General features: G+C 37.6%; 1 protein-coding gene across 5 annotated transcripts in view; it reads right to left on the minus strand.

Moving 5' to 3' along the window:
- The window catches only part of BARD1 (BRCA1 associated RING domain 1), a 145,568-nt gene that overhangs the window by 90,914 nt on the left and 33,105 nt on the right, over window positions 1-21,549 (minus strand). The gene's annotated exons all lie outside the window — the stretch shown is intronic.

Consider the following 21,549-nt stretch of genomic DNA (forward strand, 5'->3'; position numbering starts at 1 on the left):
AAGGCAGCCCACTATCTACGCTTTCAAAACGTGAGAGAAGATAAAGGCGAAAATCTGCCGGAGATGATGGCTGACTTACTAGTGAGAGCCTTAGGAATTGGAAAAGAAGAGATGGCTAACAAGATGGACGAGATTTATAGGATTCACACCAATTATGCAAGAAGGCATAACTTACCTAAAGAAGTCCACATTAGATTTGTTAAGAAATCAATTCAGGATGAGATATTGCACAGAACCAGAGACAACCCATTAGAATATAGACGCAGACAATAAGTAGTACTCAAACAAGTGCCTAGAAGGGTGAGAGACTTAAGAAGGCCTTATCAATACTTAACTTCCAAACTGACAAGACAAAATATCAATTTTAGATGGTTGACGCCGGAAGGAATTATGTTGTCATGGCAAGAAAAAAAAATCAGATTAGACACGATAGACAAATTAGAAGAGTTTTATAGGCAGAACTTTGGTAGTGATGAAGAGTCAGATGAAAGAGAGATGAAAGAGCACAGACCACAAAAGCAAAGGAGCCCCAAACTAGAAAAAAGGAAAGTGGGAGAGGAGAAAAAGTGGATAATGGAAAATATGATGAAGATAGACTTCATCATAGGCTAGACCAACAAGGGCGACAAGATATAGATATACATAGAGACTTGCAGGAAGAAGTAGTGATTCTATCTTTGAACATTAACGGTCTAAATACCCCATCAAAGAGAAAAAAAATTCCTTAATAAACTTAGCAAGATGAATTTGGGCATAATATTACAAGAAACACATATAAAGAGGCAGCATAAACATTTATTAAATTATCCCACATTGGGGAATATGTTTGTATCATTATCTCAACAGAAGAGAGGAGGAATTGTGGTATATATTAAGGAGGAAATTTCAGCAAAACAAATTTATAAGGATGAGGATGGTAGGCTATTAATAATAGAGGTAACTTTGAATTTTAAAAAAGTGGTCCTTGTGGGAATTTATGCTCCGAACGAGGGGCAAAAACAATTTTACAAGAAGTTACATAATGTTATTGGAGAGATAGAAAATGATAATATTTGTATATTGGTTGACTTCAACGCAATAGTGGATAGAGATTTAGACCACAGAAGTGATAAAATAAGGAAAAGAATTAGAAAAATACTACCCAGCATCTTTTTTAAAATGACGGAGGAACTGAACATTAATGATAGCTGGAGAGAGAGTAACTTAGGGAAAAAGCTGATGGGCTGTATGCTAAAATAAAGCCAGGTCATAACACACATTTGAAAGTAAATCAGGAAGCCTATAATTGGGGAGTGTGTCTGGCAAGAACAAAGAATGCTTATCTACAGGAAATATGAATGTGTAAATCTTGTAAAAGTAACAAGAGTTAAACAACTTGCAGATCTCTGCTAACAATTAGGAATACAGATGGCCTGCAGCCAATAAAATGTATATTAGATAACTCCTGGGGCATTCATTAGCCAAGGCTTAGGAATAGGGACAGCTAGAGACCAATAGAACAAATTGTAGAATTATTACTAAAACTTATTAGACTTGAGACAGAATTACAAAAGGAACCACAAAAATGAGAATTGAAACAACAAATAGACTTAATTAAACACAAACTGAATATTATTGAGAAGGAAGGTTTGGCACAGCAAATAAAATGTACCAAACAAATTTCTTTGAAAATGCGAACAAACCGGGGCGTTGGCTGGCCTATAGATTGAAAAAAACAGAGAGACAGAAGATGGATTAGTAAATTATGCAATGAAAAGGGAAAGATAACATACCAGAACGAAGGGAAAAGAAACGTGACATATGAGTTTTACAAGAAATTATACAAAAAAGAGGACTGTATTGGTGAAGAAAAAACATTACAATATCTTCAGAAAGCCGGACTACCTAAAGTTCCAGAAGATATTAAAGATATGCTGAACAAGGAAATAACACTTTTAGAACTAACAGAGGCAATCAAAAAACAAAAAAATAATAAAATACCAGGCCCTGATGGACTTCCATCAGAAATATATAAAAACTTTCAAGAGTCTTTAGGCCCCACAGTACTAGAGGTATTCAGTGAAGTCTTGAAAGTTGCATTTCAAAGTTGCAGAAATGGATTTACAAATTGTAAAAAAAATTAAATACTTAGGGATATGGTTAATGGCGAGATGTGTGTCCCTAAAGGAGGATAATTACATGGTATTAGTCCAACAAATAAAGAAGGATTTGGAAAAATGGGGTATAGCGATACAACTATCGCTTTTAGGTAGGATAGCGACCATCAAGATGAATATCCTACCCAAATTATTATACTTATTTCAGACAATTCCCATATTATTAGATAAGAAGTTTTTTGGAGAACTTAACAAAATTACTACAAAATTTGTTTGGTCAGGAAAGAAGGCAAGGATAAAACCATTCTCTCTCCAAGATAGCAGAAGTAGGGGGGGCTTTGGACTCCCGGCATGGGAATTTTACCACAAGGCAGCAACTCTGGTTGAGATAAGGGATTGGGTGAACTTAAACAACAGAAGAATCTTAATACTGGAAGGACACGATCTGCAAAAGGGGTGGCATGCCTTTATGTAGGATAAAGGGAATAGGACACACTCATATTTCTATAGACACAAAATAAGAGATGCATTGTTATGAATTTGGGAAGATATAAAGAAAAAACATTACATGAAAATCCCTGGTTGGTTACCCACCATGGAAGCAATGATCCACCCCAACACATTAGATATAAGCAAAATGCCCAGATATTCAGAAATTTTAGATAAACAGGGGAAGCTTAAAAACAATCAGATACTAAAGGAACAGGGAATTTCTATCGATTGGTGGCCATATTTACAACTGCAATCTAGGTACAAGAAAGACGTAGAAGAATACGGAATTGACACGGAACCAAAACAACTAGACAAATTATTGATAGGCCCCGAAGGAAAATTAATATCCAAAATATACAATTATCTATTAGAATTTGATAGAGTAGAGGAAGTGGTGAAAGAACCGATGATTGCATGGGCAAAAACATAGGGCATAATATAGATTTAGAGGATTGGGAAAGAATTTGGAACAAAAATTACACTATAACAAAATCCACTGCTTATAAGGAAAATCAATATAAAATGCTTTACCGTTGGCACCTAGCTCTAGCAAGGCTGGCTAAAATGTACTCGAATTTAAACCCTAAATGTTGGAAATGTAACCAACGTCAAGGTACCTTCTTTCATGCTCGGTGGCTATGTCCTGAAGTAAAAAATGACTGGACAAAGATACAAGGATGGCTACAAGAGATAATAAAATGTCAAATAGAACTAAACCCGGAAACATTTCTCCTGGGAATACTTAAAACAAAATTTGATAGAAAGATAAGATATTTGATTCTACACATATTAACAGCGGCAAGAATTGTGTTCGTGCAATACTGGAAGGAACGCAATACACCAGCAGAGGGATTGATCATTCAGAAGATATATAAATGTGCTGAAATGGATAAACTTACCCTAGAACAAAAAGAAAAATACGATTCGGAATTTTATGCGGTTTGGGAAAAATGGTACACTTGGATAGATAATAGAAATAAAAATTGGAAATATACATAAGGCTATTGAGGATTAGATATTGAATGTATATAATGTATATATTGTATGGAATGTTGATCCGAAGCATACAAAAATGACACAGTCTGTTGATTATGTACTAGAGTTGTGTAAAGAAAAGTTGTAATAAAAATTATTTCAAAAAATAAAGTTGCAAAGACACCGGCTTCATGGGAAGAAGCGATTATTACACTGATCCTGAAGGAAAACTCTGATCTGACACTTATTAAAAATTATAGGCCCATATCACTACTAAATTCGGACTATAATATTTTCATGGCAATAATGGCCGAAAGGCTAAAAAAGTTCTTGGACGAATTAATCCACACCGACCAAAGTGGCTTTTTGCCCAAAAGGCAAATAAGAAATAACGTTAGGACTATACTAGACATCTTGGAATATTATAAGGTGCACAACGAAAAGCAAATGGTGTGGGGGGGGTCAGCTGACATCGCGGCGAGACGGACAGGAAGTTTCTGCGCTCCAGAGACTCCTGCCGATATCTCCGGTCCCGGACGGTTCTTTATGGACCTCACAGCCTAGTTTTGGTTGTGGTAGTGAAGAGCGCATCTCGGTGATCTCAGGGGTATTGCAAACCCCCCCAATTGATTCTGGGAAAGCTCTTTTTCCGGCTCCGGAGCTTCAGCCCTTAATGGCTGCCAAGGCTGCAACACCTTGAAAGTGAAAGGACAGTACATCCGATCAGTGAACTTTCTCTTTTTATTTTTATACTGAGGACACCCTGAGGCAAATAGTTTTGAAGAGTGTTTGTAAAAAGAAACAAGCGGCGAACTTTAAGAAGAATTTTTTTTTCCTGCTACCTTACTTGGCAACTTTGTAATGAGGCTTAATTGCTTCACTTTCACTATTGATTGTGACTGACTTGACTTAAAGGAGAAACTTGTTAAAGACTGGATAACTTGTATTTTTCTCTTTTTTTTTCTGAACTGGCTGATATGGACTAGAATTTTTTGGATTGATTGAAGGGAATCTTGGTTTGCTTTTTTTAAACTTCTCCTTTTACTTTTTTCTTTATTTGGATTTATAATGAGAGAATTGTAAGGCTGACTGGGAAGAAAGGAGAGTGTACAGTGCCACCTATTGGGAAAAGTTTTATTTTTTATTTTTTTGGAGAGGGGGACTTAAGATAACAGTTTAGAGAGACATTGTAACAAAAACAAGAGGCTTCCAGCTAAGCTGATAAGACCTGGGAAGAGTTGAAGAAGTGGCATATCTGTATTGTTTAAACAGGTGTTTCAGCTGGATTTTTGAACTAAAAACCTTGAAATAACAAAGAATTTTGTTCCTTTGAAGCTGTACTTGTTATTACTTAAACTTTCCGTTTAATATTGTGGACATATTACATTGTCACTCTCTGTATACTTCTTGGACTTAAAAAAAAAGCCAATAATCTCTCTTTTTACTTTTTGTTCTTGTTGAGAAAAATTAGACATAAGTAGTATTGGACTAAGTATTGGATTAAGGAACTCAAGAGATTGAATATCTTTTTTTTCTTCTGTTTTAAGTGTTTGAAAATTTTCTTTTTTCCTACTTTTTAAAATTTTTGTTTTTTACTATTTTTTATTTTTTCTCTTTCTCCCTATTTTTTAACCCAAAGGATTAAGGTGTGGAAGAACCTGAAGAACTAGATTGGATTATATATTTTTTCATTTTTTTGTTTTTTGTTTTTTCCTCTCTAGTTTTTATAATTTTTACCTTATCCTTCTTTCTTCTTTTTTCTTTCTCTTCTTTTTTCCCTCCCCTTCTTTTTCTCTTTTTGGATTTTTTCTCTTGGATTTTTCCCTTTGATTGGATTATAAAATGGGTAAAAAAGCTGTGACAGTGGGATCAGCTACAACTACGCCTGTACCATCACCTTCTGGTGGCCAAAGATTTATTCAGACCATGTTACAACAAGAGAAAGAGAAAGAGAAAGAGAAAGACAAAGATAAAGAAGCGTCTCTACAAGCAATCTTACAAAGTGTGCAAATGACAACTAGCATAGTACAAAGAATGGAACAACAATTATCTAAGATGGAGAATCAACTATCTAAGACAGATGAAAAAGTGCAAAGGATGGAGCAGCAGTTACTCAAAAGAGATGAAAAAGTGGATAACATCCAACAAACAATGGCGAAATATGATGAGAGACTTTCCAAATTAGAGAAGAAAGAAATCAAAAGGAAAAGAAAATGGAAAAAATTGAGTATAGACTGGAGGAGGTTGCACTTGAGGTCAGCGGGATAGTCAGCTGGGAAATGGATAAAACTGAATTTTACCTAAGATTTCAAAATGTGCAAGAAGAGAAAGGAGAAGACCTGGCAGATGTGATGATTGGTGTAAGGATCGCCTCTCCTTCCAACTTAAGAAAGTACGAACTCTTGAAATGTAGTTGTTCAAAAGGATTCTTTTATTAAGCAGAAGTGAAAACCATCCAGCTAAAGCACAATCTGAATGCCCTTAGGCAAACCAGTAGGATTAAAGTGGTAGAGACCCCTCCCTTTAGGTCAGAATGCAGATTTCAGCCAATACACAAGTGTGAAGATGTTTTCTTTACTATTTCCTTTGAGAACCCGAACAAACATGCATTCCCACCACTTCCCTTTAAAGTGAGACAACCCACATGGCTATCATATAAATTCCTGCAGGTAAAGGGAATCTCAGGCTTCCTTGGTGCCAGGATATAGGTTGTAAAATATCTGATGACACAGGCCATGCTAGTAAATCGAATCCAAGTCCCCCCTTCCTTCACTTGAATGGCAGTATCACTTTTAGGGATCTGACATGCTACCCTCCTTAGAAAACAAAAGGTCCACCTGTAAAAAAAAACAAAAAAAAATATACACAAGATTTCAAGATTTCATGATAGTAGATCAACAAGGTTTGTTAGGGTATTGGGAGCGAAATTTTCTCAGTAAGATTGGAGCCCTAACGTGGTGTTTAGCGACCCATTCATTGTGTGCTGATGGTAAATGTTTCCAAGCAACTAAGTATTGGACTTTCCCTCTGTGGATCCTAGAATCAAGGATTTCCTTGATTTCAAAGTGTTGTTCACCTTCAATCATGATGGGAACAGGTGGTGTAGATGCAGATGGTCTGAGGGATGAGATTACTTCTCGTTTGAGTAAACTGATATGGAATACTGGGTGGATCTGCCTGAGTGTCTTTGGAAGGAGTAGTTCAACTGCTACTGGATTGATGATTCTAGTGATGGGGAAAGGTCCAATGAACTTTGGCCCTAGTTTCTTTGATGGTTGTAATGATTTCAAGAATTTTGTAGATAAGTATACTCTGTCTCCAATATGAAAAGGTTTGGGTTCCATCCTTTTCTTGTCAGCTTGAATCTTAAAAGCTTCTCTAGCTTCCTGTAAGGCTAATCTAACCACTGGCCACGTGTTTTGCAAATTATCCATCCACTCCTTAAGTGAGGGGATGGTGGGTTCTTCTGTGGGTAGTTCAGGCATGGGGCTGAAATCCTGGCCTGTTGCTACTCTAAAAGGGGTAAAACCAGTGCTTGAATGTACAGCATTATTAAACGCAACTTCAGCAAAAGGCAAAAGTTCGGTCCAGTTATCCTGTTGAAAATTAATGAAACATCTTAAATATTGTTCTAGTACCGAGTTCAAAATTTCAGAATTACCATTAGTACACGGATGAAAAGATGTGCTCAACCCCTGGCCAGTACCAAGTAAGCCCAAAAACGCCCTCCAAAAATTGGAGTGAATTGAGCCCCTCTGTCCGAGATGATCCTTTCTGGAGCACCATGAAGTCGATAAATGTGTATTAGGAATAGTTTGGCTAAACTTTTAGCAGTTGGGATCTTTTGGCAGGGTATAAAATGTGCCTGTTTTGAAAATAGGTCTGTCACAATCCAAATAACAGTATTTCCCTCACTGTTTGGCAATTCCATGATGAAATCCATAGCGATCTCTCTCCAAGGCGCTGCAGGTTCAGCTATCTTCTGCAATAGACCTGGGGATTTCCCCTGGCGTCTTTTTGCTGCTGCACAAATGGGGCAGCTAGCTACATAGCTTTCTATGTCCTTTTTTAGTGATGGCCACCAAAATTGTCTTTTAATCAGGTGTAAAGTTTTCACAAACCCAAAATGTCCAGCTAATTTGGAGTCATGGCACCGTACCATTAAGCATAGTCTTTGGCTTGCAGGGACATACAACTTCCCCCCCACCCAAGCCAAGTCTTCTTTCATCAGACAGCTGGATTTGTTGTTCAAAAACCATTCATCAGTGGCCAATGCTTGTTTAAAATTTTGGGTGATGTCATTGTCTGTCACTGTTTCTTGTTTTTCCTGGGATCTGGTGACTACTTTAGCAGCTAGTTGACTGTTTTGTACTATAGGTTTGATTACGTCTGACCTTGCACGAATGTATTGCGGTTTTCTGGATAGCGCATCCGCCAGAAAGTTTTTCCCCCCCGGGAGGTATTTTAGAGTAAAATCAAACCGTTTAAAGTACTGAGCCCATCGTACTTGTTTTGGGGAGAGTTTCCTTGGAGTCTTTAGGGCTTCTAGATTTTTATGATCAGTCCAGACTTCAAAAGGGGTCTTACTACCTTCTAGGAAATGCCGCCAGGTTAACAATGCCCAACGAACTGCATACGCCTCTTTCTCCCAAATAGCCCACCTTTGCTCAGTCTCATTCAACTTTCTGGATGTGTAAGCGCAGGGTTGTAGTTGGTCTTGCTCATTCTTCTGAAGCAGGACCGCTCCTATTGCCACATCGCTGGCATCTGCTTGTATGACAAATGGTTTCTCCGTGTCCGGGTGTTGTAGAATTGGTTCTGCTGAGAACAGCCGTTTAAGTTTTTCAAATGCTGCCTGGCATTCCATAGTCCAGTTCAATGGTTGCTTTGGTTTAGGGTTGTCCTCCCCCTTTGTTTTTAAGAGCTTGGTGATGGGGAAGGCAATCTGAGTGAACGCAGGGATAAACTGGCAGTAAAAGTTGGCAAACCCCAGGAAGCTCTGTAACTGTTTACGTGTGCGTGGAGGGTCCCAATCAAGTACAGCCTGCACTTTTAGAGGATCCATCTCAACCCCCTGGTGTGAAATGCGGTATCCCAAATAGTCAATCTTCTCTTGATGGAATTCACATTTGGAAAGTTTAGCATAAAGTTTGGCAGCGCGGAGTTTGTTTAAAACTGCCCTGACTAGTTTTACATGTTCTGCTTTGGTCTCGGTATGGATTAAAATGTCATCCAAATAGACCAGAACCCCCTTATATAAATGCTGATGCAGCACTTCATTTATTAACTGCATAAACACTGCAGGGGCTCCTTGTAACCCAAAGGGGAGCACCTTGAATTGGTAGCAGCCGAGGGGGGTGTTAAATGCCGTTTTCCACTCATCCCCTTCCTTAATTCTGACACGGTAGTAAGCCTCCCTTAAGTCCAGCTTTGAAAAAATTTTCCCTTTAGCGAGGTGTGCTAACATATCTTTCATAAGGGGGAGAGGATACACGTTCTGCACACTGATAGTATTAAGGTTTCGATAGTCAACACATAAGCGTTTTGAACCATCTTTTTTCTCTCTAAACAACACTGGGGCTGCAATTTTTGGTCGGGCTGGCTCGATGAAACCCCTTGCTAGATTTTTCTCAATGAATGTTCTCAGCTCTTCCAACTCCCTCGGTGACATGCTGTACATCTTGGGTTTAGGGAGTTTCACGCCGGGTAAGATTTCTATTGCACAGTCAGTGGCATGGTGGGGGGGGAGCTCATCTGAGGCTTTTTCGCTAAAAACCTCAGCTAAATCCTTGTATTCTATGGGTATGCCCTCAGTTGGTGTGGCATGACCAGGCATGGCTGTTTCTCGATTCTCTGCCCCCTCAAGTCCTTTATGTGGATACTCAGCAAAAGTCACTTTCCTCTGAAATTTTATGATGCCTTGTTTCCAATTGATTTTTGGGTTCCATCTTTTTAGCCACGCAAGGCCCAGAACCAACGGCCATTCCATGCCAGGTGCCACTATAAAGGTAAGCCTTTCCTCGTGGCTTCCAATGCCTATATGTAGAGGCACGGTGGCCAGAGAAGCTGGCTCCCCTCCTGCTATTGACCCATCTAGTTGGCAGAAAGCAATGGGGGTTTTCAGCTTTCTTACGTTAATCCCTAACTTCCCTACTAAGGTTGGGCTGATCAAACAACGGGTGCACCCCGAATCCACTAGGGTGGGGATACTTATCTCCCTGTCCTGGTTTGGGATAAATAGTCTTTTTTTTTTTTTAATAATTTTTATTGAATATAAATATTAAAAAAGACATACGTAACATATACACAACGAACATTTATACAACATATACACAAAAAGAATATAATTTCTTCTTAAGCATTTTTTCAGAGTGACGTTCTACAATTCTACTTATAATATATTCCTTCACCTTTCTGTAATCTAATAATATTTTTATTACATATATATGTATCAATCGATAATATATCCCCTATATTTTTTGTGTATTTCTAATTTTTAACCAATTATACCAACTATTCCATATTTTATAATAGTCTGATTCTTCTTTTTCTTGTAATTCTTTGGTTAACCTATCCATTTCAGCACATTCTAAAATTTTCCCTATTACTTCTGTTTCACTTGGTATTTTTTCTTGTTTCCAATTTCTTGCGTAGATTATTCTTGCAGCAGTTAATATGTGAATTGTAAGATATTTAATATCCTTAGGGTATGATTTGTTAAATATTCCTAATAAAAATGTTTCTGGTTCTTTTTCAATCTGTGTTTTTGTTATTTGTTCCAACCATTTTTTGATGTTAGACCAAAATTTCTTTGCTGCCGGGCATATCCACCATAAATGATAGAAAGTCCCTTGTGCCTTTTTGCACTTCCAACAAATTGGGCTATTTTTAGGTTGTATTTTTGCCAATCTGGTTGGAGACATATGCCACCGATAAAACATTTTCAGTTGGTTTTCCTTGTACGCCGTTGCTTTCGTTAACTTTAGGTTTTCCTGCCAGAACTTTTCCCATTTTTCCAAAGGTATTGTGTGTTTGATATTTTGAGCCCACTTAATCATCGTTTCTTTGACTGTCTCTTCTTCCAATTTATATCGTAGGAGAAATTTATAAATTCTACTAATTAATTTATTTTCTGAATCTAATATAATTTTATCTATTTCTTGTTTTTGATTGTAAATTTCATATGTTTTTATATGCTCTCTATATTTAGATTGTATTTGAGTGTAAGTCCACCAGTCTATTCCTCTGTGTAAATCTGTCTCCAATTGTTGTTTTGTCTTTAGTTTGCCTTGATAGTCAATTATATCTTTATATCTAATTATTTTTGTCTTATCTGTTAAATTTGGGTGTCTAATTGATTCCGCCGGTGCTAGCCAATTTGGTATCTTCATATAATGTTGTTTTTTAATTTTAAGCCAAATTTGTAATAGTGAGTTCCTTATTGTATGTGTTTTAAAATATGAATGTGTTTTGTATTTCTCATCCCACATAAAGGAGTGCCAGCCAGTTTGAAGTTCGTGTCCCTCAATTGTTAAAGTTCTAGAGTCCTTTAATTCTATCCAATCTTTGACCCACGATAGTACTGCTGCTTGGTAGTATATCTCCCAGTCAGGGAGTGCAGCTCCTCCTCTATCTTTTGTATCCTGAAGCAGTTTAAATTTTATTCGTGGCCTTTTCCCTTGCCAAGTAAATTTAGATGTTATTTTATTCAGCTTTTCAAAAAACGGTTTATCTATTTTAATTGGGGTAACCTGAAACAAATATAGAAATTTAGGTAATATAATCATTTTGATAGCCGAAATTCTTCCTAGGAATGAAATGTGTAAATTTTCCCATTTTTCTAAATCTTTCTTTGTTTGTTCTAGTAATTTATCATAATTATTTTCTTTAATTGCTGATGTTCTTGTGGATAAGCAGATTCCTAGATATTTTATTTTTTTTGTTGTTTGAATTTGTATATTATCTATCAAATCTTTTGTTTGGATTTCCGTAAGGTTTTTAACAATTAGCTTCGATTTATTTTTATTAATTTTTAGTCCAGCCACTTCTCCAAATTCTTCTATTTTTTGAAACAAATTAGGTATAGATTCCATAGGATTTTCTGTCAAAAACACTAAGTCATCAGCAAAGGCTTGAACTTTGTATTCTTCTCTATTAATCCTTAAACCTTCAATTCCTTGATCTTCTCTAATTTTTTTCAACAGGGTTTCCAATGATAGAATATATAGTAAGGGGGAAAGTGGACAGCCTTGTCTAACTCCTTTTGTTATATTAAATTTGTCTGTTATATCATCATTCATAATTATCCTTGCTGATTGCTTGGTATAGATTTCTGCTATAATTTTCCCAAATTTTTCCCCAATTTGCATATTTTGTAGTTGTTCAATCATAAATTTCCAATTTTGGTTATCGAAGGCCTTTTGGGCGTCAAGAAAAACCAACACTGCCTGCTTCTCCGGGTGTGATTCATAGTATTCTAAAGCATTAAGTATTATTCTCATGTTGTTCTTTATTTGGCGTCCCGGCAGAAATCCATTTTGGTCTGGGTGTATATATGTATTTAATACTAATTTAATTCTTTCTGCCAAGATTGCTGCAAATATTTTGTAATCGGCATTCAATAATGAAATAGGTCTATAGTTTTGTATTAACTGGAGATATGTGTCTTCTTTTGGAATGATTGTTATTATGGCTTCTGTCCATGAATTTGGTATCTTGGCTTTCTCCATAGCTTCATTATATAATCGCAACATATTCTCTCCCAATACTTCTTGCATTGTTTTATATATTTCTACCGGTAGCCCGTCAGGACCCGGTGTTTTATTGTTTTTTTGCTTTTTCAGTACTTCATCTAGTTCTAGTTTGGTTATTGGCCTATTGAGAGTGATTCTTTGTTCTTCTGTGATTTTTGGCATTCCTGATTTCCCTATGTACTGTTTTATTAAATAGTCTTAAGGGGAGGGTAAGCGGTTTAATTGGTTTGCTTACCAGTGGCTCATCATCTGGATCGCTTCCGAACGAGTGTGATTCCTCCTGTTCAGATGCCAGGGTTTCTTCCCCAAAGAGGGGAGGGGATGGGACTTCTACGGTCTCCCTGCTCCTCAGGGCAGTCTCCTTCCCACGCCGACCCGGTTTTCCAGGACCCTCCCCCGGTGGGTGGTTCTGGGCGGGTGTTTGCGAACGACACTCTGCAGCTCGGTGCCCTTCTTTTCCACACTTGAAACAGGCTGAAGATCTCGGGGAGAATGCGGTTTGTGGTTTGTGGGGCTCTTGCTTCCATTGGGGTGAGGATTTCTTCCATGCTCGCCCCACTCGATACTGGTTTCTGGCCATATCGATGTCAGCATCTTTGGCGGTGACATACCATTCATGTAGGTCATTCAGTGCCCCTCGGGCCACGCAGGCATTGTATAGATCATCACTCAGTCCGTCCTTGAAACAGCTCACCAAAATATCTTCCGGCCAGTGCACACGACACGCGAGGTCCCGGAATTCTTCAGTATACTCTGCTACTGGCCGTCGCCCCTGCCTCACCACCTTAATGCGGTCACGTGCTTTGCGATCTGCCAGTGGGTCCTCGAACCGACGTCGCAGGGCCATCATGAAATGGTCGAAATTCCGCAGTTCTGGTGCGTTGGCATTATGTAGGGTCACCATCCATCTGGCTGCGGCACCCTCTAGGGCTAAGGTCACAACTCGCACTCGGGAGCCTTGGGTTTGGAAATCACGCCCATACTCTTGCATGTAGGTTAGCACATGTGCCATAAAGAATCCTAATTGTTGCGGATTCCCATCAAACTTCACCCCAAGAGGGGGAGTTTCTCTTTCCAGCTGAGGAGCCCGGGGTTGGTTGGGAATGGGTGCCGGTGTGCGTGCTGCCTGGGGGGGAGGGTTTGCTGGGTCTTCTCCCGCAGCTGCTGCACCATCTGCTCGATAGGCGGCCTCCAGGAGGGGGGTGCCTCCCCTGGCATCATCCATGACTGCTGCCCTTTCAGTGCTCTTTGGTTGTTGTCCTGGCTCCCTTCGGATGTTAAGATTTTCCAAAGTCTCCATCACCAATTGGGTTATATGCCTCTTCAGATAGTCCTCCCTCAGGCGTGCTTCGGTCAGCCCCCCCCCCCCCGGTCAGTAAGGGCTTCTAGTTCCAGTTTCCACCCCGGTTTTCGGTTGCCACGCTTGAGGGTGACTCCTCTGGTTCTCTCATCCCAGCCATCTTTCTTCCCAATGCCAATTGACCAGCGGGGCTTTTCAGGATTCTCCAGGGTTACCTCATCCTCTCCGATGGGTTGCACGAGACAGGCATCCGACTGGGTGGTGGTTGCTGTCTCTCCCCAGCAATCGGTTTCTCCCAGCTCTCTGCTTTGTTCAGACATGGTTTGCAAGGTCCCCTCAGTAGAGCGAAGATTGCTTCTCTGGGTTGACCGTTTTGCAGATTGTGCTTTCTGTAAGGATCGCCTCTCCTTCCAACTTAAGAAAGTATGAACTCTTGAAACGTAGTTGTTCAAAAGGATTCTTTTATTAAGCAGAAGTGAAAACCATCCAGCTAAAGCACAATCTGAATGCCCTTAGGCAAACCAGTAGGATTAAAGTGGTAGAGACCCCTCCCTTTAGGTCAGAATGCAGATTTCAGCCAATACACAAGTGTGAAGATGTTTTCTTTACTATTTCCTTTGAGAACCCGAACAAACATGCATTCCCACCACTTCCCTTTAAAGTGAGACAACCCACATGGCTATCATATAAATTCCTGCAGGTAAAGGGAATCTCAGGCTTCCTTGGCGCCAGGATATAGGTTGTAAAATATCTGATGACACAGGCCATGCTAGTAAATCGAATCCAAGTCCCCCCTTCCTTCACTTGAATGGCAGTATCACTTTTAGGGATCTGACAATTGGATTGCTGGCTGAAGCTCTAGAAATTCCCAAAGAGAATTTCTATACGCAACAAACTGCCAAGAGAGCAATCTTATACACATACATCTTATGTGTATAAGATTTACTAAAAAATCGATCAGAACGCAAATCTTACAAGCAGCAAGGGATAAACGCAAATCTTACAAGCAGCAAGGGATAAAACCTTGAAATATAAAGAAAAAGAAGTTGTGGTTTTGAGACAGATACCAAGGAAAATCAGAGAGTTGAGAAGAGAACATCAATTTTTAACCAAAATCTTGATTCAAAAAGAAATTAACTTTAGGTGGTTGACCCCAGAAGAACTGGTTGTTACATGGCAATTTCAAAGATATAGATTAAATACAATTGATAAAGCAAGAGCTTTTTATGATCAATTTTTTCAAGGAAAAGATATGGAAATCCAAGTAGAATCCCAATCGGCCGTCCCACTAAAACTTACTGAGGAAGAATTGATATGTCTTGAATCGACTGAAGGAGCAGTTGGCGGAAACACTGAATCAAGAGAACAACGTGAGATACGATTGACTAGAGCAATAAAACCTAATTATAAAATATGAAGATGGAAGAGAGGAAATTAATCTCAATAAATATAAATGGACTTAATTCAGCCACCAAAAGGACAGTATTTCATAAATTAGAGAAATTAAAAGCAGATATAATATGTCTGCAAGAAGTACATATTAAAAAACAACACGAATACCTATTGACACAACCAAAATTGGGGAAAACCTTTTCATCACTAGCCCAAAGCAAAAAAAGAGGAGTTGTAATATATATTAAAAAAAACAATTTTGGCGGAATATAAGTACTCAGATTTGGACGGAAGAATTTTGATGGTGGAAATACTCGATAATAACAGAAAAATTCTTTTAATAGCAATTTATGCTCCAAATGAAAACCAAAGAACCAAAGAAGCAAGGAGATATTGGACTAAAATACACATGTGGCTGGAAAAAATGACCAAAAGACATATAGACTTTAAACCAGAGATATTTTTAGTAGGGATTTTACCAGAAATATATAACAAAGAACTACAGTATTTAATTGTGAATCTTCTAACAGCTGCTAGAATTGTATTGGAAAGCAGAGATGGTACCTACAGATGAAGAAATTATTAGGAAGATGTTGGACTGTGCCGAGATGAATAAACTGACATTGGAAATAAGAGAGCAGGAGGAAAAACAATATTATTTGATATGGGATTTATTTTAAATTTATATTTTATTTATTTAAAATATAAATAAATTTATTTATTTATCATTGGCTAGATAATAAAAAATGGTGATATATTAAGTAAATACTGAAATATTTTAAATGATGATACAACCGATATATTTTATATAAAAATAAGTTGTGGATACGTAGTGATATTGTGAAGAGAGGAGAGGGCACTAAGGATGCAAACCGACTGATGTACTGTCTGTACTCGATTGAATGAATGATGTTTGTATGTTATTTTTCTTTTTTGTTTTAAAATAAAAAAATGATTTGGAAAAAAAAGAAAAGCAAATGGTCTTAATATTTGTTGATGTGCAAAAAGCGTTTGACAATGTTAAATGGGACTTTATGTTGAACCAGCTAAGTCACATGGAATTTGGCGAGAACTTTATAAATATGTTCAAAGCAATTTATTCTAAACAAGAAGCCAAAGTAGTAATTAATGGAGAAACAACTAAAAGCTTCCAAATTCAAAAAGGTACAAGACAAGGGTGCCCACTATCGTCGCTACTGTTTGTATTATCCTTAGAAGTTTTGACTAGAATAAGTCATAACAGGGTGGATAAAAATCAATGATTTTTTTAAAAAAAAATCAAAAAAATCAGATTTTTTTAATTTAAATCGAATTTTTTTGATTTAAATCGGATTTTTTTATTTAAATCAGATTTTTTTTTATTTTTATTGAATTTATTTTAATAAAAAACTTTTGGGGTAAAAATCTATCGTAAGATAGTTTTCTATTTAAGATACATAAATAATTTACTTTATTCAGCATGAAATGGAGCTTAGTTATGTAGCACAAGGCTGTATATTCTGCAACACTGGGACTATCGGTGAGTCAACAGCGGGTTAAAGGAGTAGCAGAGATGACAGTTGCTCTTTAAAAATTATGATTTAAATCGAGTTGATTTAAATCAAGTCTTTTTACTAGTGATTTAAATCATGATTTAAATCATGATTTAAATCGACTCGATTTAAATCAAATCCACCCTGATTCAGAAAGATGAACAAATTAAAGGTTTAGAAATCAAGAAATCTTTAAAGTATAGGCTTTTGCAGATGACCTGGTTTTTATTATAGAAGAGCCCCTACAGTCTGGTGTAAGGCTAATGGTAGTACTGGGAGAATATGGTGAAGTAGCAGGCCTGAGGATAAATAAGGAGAAAACTAAAATGTTAGTTAAAAATATGACTAAATTGCAAGAAAATGAATTGGCTGGGAAGATAAACATTCAGTCAACAAAGAAAGTGAGATATCTGGGAATCCAAATAACAGCAAGATGTGTCACACTCAAAGGGGACAACTACGATAAATTAATTTATCAAATCCAAGTGGACCTAGATAGGTGGAAAAATCTGCAACTCTCCTTTATGGGAAGGATTGCAACAAAAAAAAAAATGAATGTACTACCCAAAATACTCTTTTTATTTCAATGTATACTGATCAGCTTAGAAAAGGATTTTTTTGGAAATTTAAATAAAATTATATCTAAATTTATCTGGCAAGGTAAAAAACCAAGAATTAAACTAAAACTACTACAGAACCCTAAGAAAAGAGGGGAATTTGGCCTTCCCGACTGTGAAAAATACTACCAAGCAGCAACACATGCATGGGTGAGAGATTGGATACATCTAAAAGATAGGAGGCTATTAACGCTAGAAGGCCACGACATACAGATAGGGTGGCATGCTATCCTCTGGGAAGAGAAACATAAGGCTCACCTGTATTTCCAGAAGCATTTTATCAGAAGAGCTATTAGATGTTTGGGTTAAAACTAAGCAACATAATTATATGGAAATTCCGAATTGGCTATCGACATTGGAAATGTTCACATACCCAAATTTTATTAAATTAATTAATTAGTAATTACATACAAAGATATATTAAATGAAAGAGGAGAATTAAAATCTAGGAAAAACTTGTACGAGGAAGGAATAGAACTTGAATGGTGGGCATATCTCCAAGTCCAATCTTGATACATGAAAGATAAAGAAGAATGGGATATAAAAACAGAGTCTAAGGAATTAGATAAAATTTTATTAGGAACAGAGAGGGGTTAAGGAGACTATACCAATATTTACTGGAACAGGCTGTGTTTGAAGAACAAGTGAAAGAAACCATGTTAAATTGGAGTAAAAACTTTGGTTATAGCATAAATCTAGACAATTGGCAGGAACTATGGAAGAGAAATAGAAAACTTACTTTAGCTACCACGTATAAAGAAAATCTATAGACTTCCAGTGGCACCGCAGGCGCTGACAGACGCTCCTTTCGGACCGTCAGCCCCGTGATTTCGTTAAAACTGCCAAGACAGCGCAAATCAGCTGTCTGGCGGCTTGGAAACCTTCCCCTCGGGAGAACAGAGGAAGGTGAGCAGCCGAACAAAGGTAGAGCTCCCCAAAAGCCCTAGGAGTAATTCTGGGGCTTGGAGGGTGAGAGCTCCCTGGCAGTTCAACTGAGCTCCGAATCCGAGGCTCTTCTGCTTCAAGCAGAACAAGACGCCATGACCACCCCTGCAATCAACATTCAGATTCAAAATAAGCTTAAAGCAGGCAGAACAAAAACAGGAGTCCTAGCAACTGCAAGTACTGAACTTTAACTCTGTGTCTATACTTCTTCCTTCTAAGACTTTTAAAACGAAAGCAAAAATGGCGCCTGAACTGTAACAGGGCGTGAAAGTGAAAGTGATAGTGAAAGTGATAGTTAACATCGTTAGCGCTTCTAAGGCTGTTTAAGATTACTGGGTTCTACAACAAAGAAAGAAAGATTTAAAGTGGAAAGACTACAGTTTGGACTTTAAATAAACTATAATACTTAAAAAAGATTTTAAAACATTTGGATTTATTGATTTGGCTGCTGTAGGAAGTATAAATTGAAAGCTAAAAATGGCTTCTAAGCAAATAAAATCTGGCTTTAAAAGTGCTGGAGGATCGCCAGCACAACCATCAAAACTACAATCTTTGTCTACTTCAAACCCACAAATATTGACTTTGGAAGTTTTACAGGAATCTCTCCAGGAGGTTTTGAAGCAACAAACTTCTTTTTTAGAGGGGAAAATTAAGGGAGTGTCTGAAGAGATGGCTGAAATTAAAGAAGTCATACAAATTCGGAATAAGGAAATAAGGGAAGATGTAGTAATGGCATTTCAGGGTCTGGCAAAACACATTGAATTGTTGGATGAAAGAGTAGAATAAATTAACCAATCTGAATTTGGAAAATAAAATGGATGAAGTTCAGACCAAGGTGGATAGGACAGATGATGAAGTGGTGATGTTACAGTATAGAGCGATGGAATTTGTCCTGAGAGTAAGAGGTCTGAGAGAACACAATCGAGAGAATTTGAGAGAGATCTTTGCAGAGGCTTTTGCAAAGATAACTGGGGAGCAACAAGCAGATCTCTCATTGCAAATTGACAAAATATATCGTGTTAATTCCTGGTTTGCTAGACAGAATCAATTGCCAAGAGACATTGTGATTTATTTTACAACGAGGAGGACCCGAAATGTAATTTTACAAGCTTTCTATAAAAATAAACTTCAAATTGCAGGACAAGAGGTCTTAGTGTTGAAAGAAATTCCCCCAAAAATGTTGAGAAGCAGAAAGGAGTTTGCTTTCTTGGTGGATGAACTTAGAAATCGACAGATTCAGTTTAGATGGGATGTTCCAGCTGGACTGGTGGTGAACTATATGGGAGAAAGGTATCGTCTTAACACAATTTGGAAGGCAAGAGATTTTTATGCTAACGTATTAAAGGCTGGATGCCCACCATCTCAGGAAATGAGGAGAAGAAAAGAAGAGATGGTGATACAGGGACAGAAGGAAAGTAAACAGCCACAAGCTGCAGGAGAGACCTCGCTTATTGAAGAAGATTTATTGCAATTTTTTGGTACTGATCAACCTTCGGAAGTAGCAGAAAAAAGAGAAGAACCAAAAGATCAAAGGCAGACTCGCGCTGCAGCAAAGCGAAAAGAACAAGATTTAAAGTTACAGCAATCCCAAATGAAAGCTCAAGAAGCTACAAAAACAGAAGCAGTGGGAGGAGCAAGGCCAAAGAGAAAGGTGAAGGAGGATCTTCAGCTGGCGCTCTTAAAGCTTCAAGCTTAGATTTAATTCTGTTTTAAACGTATTTTAATTGTTTATATTGTATGTTTTTAACTTTGGCTGTGCACCGCCCCGAGTCCTTCGGGAGAGGGGGCGGTATAAAAATCTAATAAATAAATAAATAAATAAGGTGCTAAGAATGGTAACTAAATTTTTGACCTGGAATGTCAATGGTTTGAATTCACCACAAAAGAGAAAGAAAATATTTCATTATTTGAAACAGTTTAAAAATGATGTAATTTGCCTACAAGAAACACATATTAGAGTGACAGATCAAAAATACTTGATAAATTCAAGATTGGGGACACATTTTGTTGTATCTGCTCCAGAGAAGAAAAATGGTATAGTTATATACCTAAGGACAGATTTAACAGCCAAATTAATTAATAATTAATTAATCCAGATGCTCAAGGAAGATATATTGCAATTGAATTCCCAATAGAAGGGAAGAAAACACTTTTAATTGGAGTATATGCTCCTAACCAACAGCAAGAAAAATTTTACAAGCTTTTGCACACCAAAATAATACAATGGGATTATTATTTATTATCATTATTATTCGAATTTCTATACCGCCCTTCTCCTTTCGGACTCAGGGCGGTGAACAGCCAAAATAAAACATTTATACATAAAGTACGATTAAAAATAGATTTAAAATAATTAAATTTGGCCCATAGTTTAAAATTTATCAATTTAAAATCCATATCAAAATTTAAAACCAACCATAAAATCATAAAATCAAGAGAGACCAGCTAACTGAAAGAGATGAGTTTTTAGGGCCCGACGAGGGATTATAAATCGTGTATATTAATGAGTGATTGGAATGGAGTATTGGATACCCAAAAGGACAAAAAGGATTACTTCAAAATACCCAAAATCGTGCAAGATTGCCTAAATCTTTTTTTGATATAATGGATGATATGGAGTTGAGAGATATCTGGCGGGAACGAAATGTTGAAGAAAAGGATTTTACTTTTTTTTCTGATAGACATCAATCCTTTTCTAGGATTGATTTTATATTAATTACTAATGATTTCTTTTCTAGGGTAAAGACGACAAAGATATGTTCAAGAATTTTATCTGATCGGATTCCAGCGGCTCCGTAGGACGTTGAGGACGCTCCCTGGGTGAGCGCTAGCCCCGTGACTTTGTTAGCCGCTAGAACAGCAAAAAATCAGCTGTCTAGCGGCGAAGAAACTTCCCCCCCGGGAGAAGAGGGGGAAGTGAGCAGCCAGGTGCAGGGTAGAGCTCCATAAGAGCCCTAGAATTAATTCTGGGGCTCGAAAAGTGCGAGCTCCCCAAGAACCTGGGAAAAGCTCCAAAGCCGGGACGCCTCTGCCAGAAGGCAGAGCAAAACGCCACGTCCGCTCCTGCTTTTAATTGATACAAAGAGAAAATTGAAGCAGGCAGAACAAAAACAGGAGACTACATAATTGCAAGTACTTACACTTTAATTCCTTTGAACATCGTTTCTTTTCGAGCCTATATGAGCGGAGCTGGAGTGGAAAGGGAGGGGAAGATGGCGCTGGCTCGTTAAGACAAAGAGACGAAAGTGAAACTTAAGAAGAAAGTTGTTACAGGCTTGTTAACTCATTAATGACTACCAGTTAACAACTCCGCTTAAAAAATTTTTGGATTTAATCCTATATCCTGGACTTTGGGAATTAAAATTTAAAGATCTTAAAGATTTTCTGATTTTTTCTCGCTGGCTATAAGAACTGTTCCTGAGACTGTGTAATTTTAAAATGGCTTCA

This window comes from Pantherophis guttatus, chromosome 1, assembly GCF_059756535.1.
Source record: "Pantherophis guttatus breed Tessera chromosome 1, ASM5975653v1, whole genome shotgun sequence".
NCBI classification, from domain to species: Eukaryota; Metazoa; Chordata; class Lepidosauria; order Squamata; family Colubridae; genus Pantherophis; species Pantherophis guttatus.